The following is a 5,812-nucleotide window of genomic DNA, read 5'->3' on the forward strand; positions in this document are numbered from 1 at the left end:
CCTACCCTGTGCTCTGACCTCTTTCTCCCTCTCTCTCCAGATGAAATCTCGCTTCTTGTGACGGCCGGCCGCCCAACAACCTGCCCGCTTGACCCTATCCCCTCCTCTCTCCTCCAGACCATTTCCCAAGACCTTCTCCCTTACCTCACCTCGCTCATCAACTCATCCCTGACCATACAGCTACGTCCCTTCCGTCTTCAAGAGAGGAAGCGAAGTTGCACCCCTTCTGAAAAACCTACCTCGATCCCTCCGATGTCAACAACTACAGACCAGTATCCCTTCTTTTCTTTTCTCTCCAAAACTCTTGAACGTGCCGTCCTTGGCCAGCTCTCCCGCTATCTCTCTCAGAATGACCTTCTTGATCCAAATCAGTCAGGTTCCAAGACTAGTCATTCAACTGAGACTGCTCTTCTCTGTATCACGGAGCGCTCCGCACTGCTAAAGCTAACTCTCTCTCCCTCTGCTCTCATCCCTTCTAGACCTATCGGCTGCCTTCGATACTGTGAACCATCAGATCCTCCTCTCCCCACCCTCTCCGAGTTGGGCATCCCGGCGCGGCTGCAGCTTGGATTAAGTCCTACCTGACAGGTCGCTCCCTGGGTGGCGTGGCGAGAAACTGTCTCCTCACCACGCGCTCTCACCACTGGTGTCCCCCAGGGCTCTGTTCTAGGCCCTCTCCTATTCTCGCTATACACCAAGTCACTTGGCTCTGTCATAACCTCACATGGTCTCTCCTATCATTGCTATGCAGACGACACACAATTAATCTTCTCCTTTCCCCCTTCTGATGACCAGGTGGCGAATCGCATCTCTGCATGTCTGGCAGACATATCAGTGTGGATGGCGGATCACCACCTCAAGCTGAACCTCGGCAAGGACGGAGCTGCTCTTCCTCCCGGGGAAAGGACTGCCGTTCCATGATCTCGCCATCACGGTTGACAACTCCATTGTTTCCTCCCCTCCCAGAGCGCTAAGAACCTTGTGATCCTGGACAACACCCTGTCGTTTCTCAACCAACATCATGGCGGTGGCCCGTTCCTGTAGGTTCATGCTCTACAACATCCGCAGAGTACGACCCTGCCTCACACAGGAAGCGGTGCAGGTCCCTAATCCAGGCACTTGTCATCTCCCGTCTGGATTACTGCAGCTCGCTGTTGGCTGGGCTCCCTGCCTGTGCCATTAAACCCTACAACTCATCCAGAACGCCGCAGCCCGTCTGGTGTTCAACCTTCCCAAGTTCTCTCCGTCCTCCAAGCTCCTCCCGCTCTCTCCACTGGCTTCCAGTTGAAGCTCGCATCCGCTACAAGACCATGGTGCTTGCCTACGGAGCTGTGAGGGGAACGGCACCGCAGTACCTCCAGGCTCTGATCAGGCCCTACACCCAAGCAAGGGCACTGCGTTCATCCACCTCTGGCCTGCTCGCCTCCTACCATTGAGGAAGTACAGTTCCCGCTCAGCCCAGTCAAAACTGTTCGCTGCTCTGGCCCCCAATGGTGGAACAAACTCCCTCACGACGCCAGGACAGCGGAGTCAATCACCACCTTCCGGGAGACACCTGAAACCCCACCTCTTCAAGGAATACCTAGGATAGGATAAGTAATCCTTCTCACCCCCCGCCCCCCTTAATGATTTAGATGCACTATTGTAAAGTGGCTGTTCCACTGGATGTCAGAAGGTGAATTCACCAATTTGTAAGTCGCTCTGGATAAGAGCGTCTGCTAAATGACTTAAATGTAAATGGCTGTTGGAGGTCCTGACGAACCACGTCCAGATAAAGCGTTCGGAGTGAAAAAGTAGAAAGAAGTAAAGTTGAATGAAAAAAGTTGAATGAGGGAAAAACCCAAAATATAAACGGTAATTAAAAAGTAAAAACTGTAAAGTTGTCAGGTAGCAAAGTAAGGTTGGCAACAAAATGCACAGCAACACGTAAACAAGTCTGCAAGTTGTGACCGGAAATGGCGTCAGCAACGTCAGCAACACTACCTAACAAACTGTAGAGTTAGGCTGATCAGGTATCAAAAAATGTCTGCAGCATTGAAGGTCCCCAAGATCACAGTGGCCTCACTCATTCTTAAATGGAAGACGTTTGGAACCACCAAGACTCAATCCGGGGAGAAGGGCCTTGGTCAGGGAGGTGATCAAGAAACCGATGGTCACTCTGAGAGAGCTCCAGAGTTCCTCTGTGGAGATGGGAGAACTTTCCAGAAGGACAACCATCTCTGCAGCACTCCACCAATCATGTCTTTATGGTAGAGTGGCCAAAGAGAAGCCACTTCTCAGTAAAAGGCACAACAGCTCACTTGGAGTTTACCAAAAGGCACCTGAAGGACTCTCAGACCATGAGAAACAAGATTCTCTGGTCTGATGAAACCAAGATTGGCCTGAATTGGCCTGAAATCTTTGAACTGAATGCCAAGCGTCACGTCTGGAAGAAACCTGGCGTCACCCCTATGGGGAAGCATGCTGGTGGCAGCATCATGCTGTGCGGATGTTTTTAGTGGCAGGGACTAGAAGACGAGTCTAGTTTTAGAATAAGGCTGTAACATAACAAAATGTGGAATAAGTCAAGGGGTCTGATTACTTTCTGAAATCACTGTATGTATTTGGCGTTTTACATGGATTTTTTGGTCTGTTGTACAGTTAATATTCTACCTGCTGTATTGAAATAGGATGTAACTATAGATGTGAGGGAGGAGAGGATGAAACAGTGGCTGGTGCCAGAGGCAGGGTAGCCTAGTGGTTAGAGCGTTGGACTAGTAACCAGCAAGTAGCCTAGTGGTTAGAGCAGGGTAGCCTAGTTCTTAGAGCGTTGGACTAGTAACCAGCAGGTAGCTTAGTGGTTAGAGCAGGGTAGCCTAGTGGTTAGAGCAGGGTAGCCTAGTGGTTAGAGCAGGGTAGCCTAGTGGTTAGAGCAGGGTAGCCTAGTGGTTAGAGCAGGGTAGCCTAGTGGTTAGAGCAGGGTAGCCTAGTGGTTAGAGCAGGGTAGCCTAGTGGTTAGAGCGTTGGACTAGTAACCGGAAGGGAGGCACCAAACCCCTGCTACCCTGTTCTAACTGTATCACCAGCTCTGTTCAACAGAGATATTCTCTAGACCAGTGGTTGTCTATCCTTGTCCTGGGGACCCCAAGGGGGGCACATTTAATTTTTCCCTAGCACTAGACGGCTGATTCAAATGATCTGACTAAATTCTTGATAATGAGTTGGTGTGGCGAGAAAGAGAAAAGAGATTCTTTGATTCAGAGGTGTGTCCACAAACCTCTATGTATTCCCATTGGTCCTTCTGGTAGCAGCACCCTCCGCTCTCACAGTATCTACATGTAGAAGAGAAAAGTGTATTGGGCCAGATGTCTAATTAGGGCTTCAGCAGCAAAGCTTGTAAAACCCTATTGTATTTGGTTCAGCCAGGACCAGGTGTCAACCCCTATTATATTTGGTTCAGCTAGGACCAGGTGTAAAACCCTATTGTATTTGGTTCAGCCAGGACCAGGTGTCAACCCCTATTATATTTGGTTCAGCTAGGACCAGGTGTCAAACCTTACTGTATTTGGTTCAGCCAGGACCTGGTGTCAAACCCTATTGTATTTGGTTCAGCCAGGACCAGGTGTCAAACCCTATTGTATTTGGTTCAGCCAGGATCTGGTGTCAAACCCTATAATATTTGGTTCAGCCAGGATCTGGTGTCAAACCCTATAATATTTGGTTCAGCCAGGATCTGGTGTCAAACCCTATAATATTTGGTTCAGCCAGGATCTGGTGTCAAACCCTATTATATTTGGCTCAGCCAGGACCAGGTGTCAAACCCTATTGTATTTGGTTCAGCCAGGATCTGGTGTCAAACCCTATTATATTTTGTTCAGCCAGGATCTGGTGTCAAACCCTATAATATTTGGTTCAGCCAGGACTAGGTGTCAAACCCTATTGTATTTGGTTCAGCCAGGACCAGGTGTAAAACCCTATTGTATTTGGTTCAGCCAGGACCAGGTGACAAACCCTACTGTATTTGGTTCAGCCAGGATCTGGTGTCAAACCCTATAATATTTGGTTCAGCCAGGATCTGGTGTCAAACCCTATTATATTTGGCTCAGCCAGGACCAGGTGTCAAACCCTATTGTATTTGGTTCAGCCAGGATCTGGTGTCAAACCCTATTATATTTGGTTCAGCCAGGATCTGGTGTCAAACCCTTTAATATTAGGTTCAGCCAGGATCTGGTGTCAAACCCTATAATGTTTGGCTCAGCCAGGATCTGGTGTCAAACCCTATAATATTTGGTTCAGCCAGGATCTGGTGTCAAACCCTATAATGTTTGGCTCAGCCAGGATCTGGTGTCAAACCCTATAATATTTGGTTCAGCCAGGATCTGGTGTCAAACCCTATAATGTTTGGTTCAGCCAGGATCTGGTGTCAAACCCTATAATGTTTGGCTCAGCCAGGATCTGGTGTCAAACCCTATAATATTTGGTTCAGCCAGGATCTGGTGTCAAACCCTATTATATTTGGCTCAGCCAGGATCTGGTGTCAAACCCTATAATATTTGGTTCAGCCAGGGCCAGGTGTTCTAATCTGTTCCAGTATTATTACTCTTTGTTCAGAAGGAAACATTTAAATGCACATTCCTGTGAGATGGTAAGGCCTAGGAGGTTGCAACCTCTTATGCAATGCCATGCTAATTAGCCACTTTGAAGGCTCACACCCCTCACCCCGTTTCGCCTACTACTGACCAATAAACGTTCACATGGCCGTAGTTTGGCACATAAGTTCATATAGATCAGAGACACATATTTGTATTGTAACAAAACTTGATGCACATGTTCTGAACACTGTCAAGACTCAACATATGTAAGCACATTTAGACAGGCCGCACATACATATACAGTACTGTGCAAAAGTTTTAGGCAGGTGTGAAAAATATGATGTAAAGTAAGAATGCTTTCAAAAATAGACATGTAAATAGTTTATATTTATCAATTAACAAAATGCAAAGTGAGTGAACGAACAGAAGAAAAAAGTACATCAAATCAATATTTGGTGTGACCACCCTTTGCCTTCAAAACAGCATCAATTCTTCTAGGTACACTTGCACACAGTTTGAAGGAACTCGGCAGCTAGGTTGGCCCAAATATCTTGGAGAACTAAGCACAGTTATTCTGTGGATTCAGACAGCCTCAGGTGATTCTCTCTCTTCATGTAATCCCAGACAGACTTGATGATGTTGAGATCAGGGCTCTGTGGGGGCCAGGTACCATCACTTCCAGGACTCCTTGTTCTTCTTTATGCTGAAGATAGTTCTTAATGACTTTGCTGTATGTTTGGGGTTGTTGTCATGCTGCAGAATACATTTGGGGCCAATCTGATGTCTGATGGAATTGCATGATGAATAAGTATATGCCTGTACTTCTCACCATTGAGGAGACCATTCATTCTGACTAAATCCCAACTCCATTAGCAGAAATGCAGCCCTTAACTTGCAAGGAACCTCCACCATGTTTCACTGTTGCCTGCAGTCATTTGTGTACCGGCGAACAAACTGCCTTCTGCTACAGCCAGTCATTTCACAATTCATCGGTCCAGAGCAGCTGCTGCCATGTTTCTGCACCCCAGTTCCTGTGTTTTCATGCATAGTTGAGTGGCTTGGCCTTGTTTCCATGTCGGAGGTATGGCTTTTTGGCTGCAAGTCTTCCATGAAGGCCACTTCTGACCAGACTTCTCCAGACAGTAGATGGGTGCACCAGGGTTTCACTGTTTTCTGCCACTTTTGAGCTGATGGCACTGCTGGACATCTTTCGATTGCGAAGTGAATTAAGCATGATGGTG

The sequence above is a fragment of the Oncorhynchus masou genome, chromosome 22, assembly GCF_036934945.1.
Source record: "Oncorhynchus masou masou isolate Uvic2021 chromosome 22, UVic_Omas_1.1, whole genome shotgun sequence".
NCBI classification, from domain to species: Eukaryota; Metazoa; Chordata; class Actinopteri; order Salmoniformes; family Salmonidae; genus Oncorhynchus; species Oncorhynchus masou.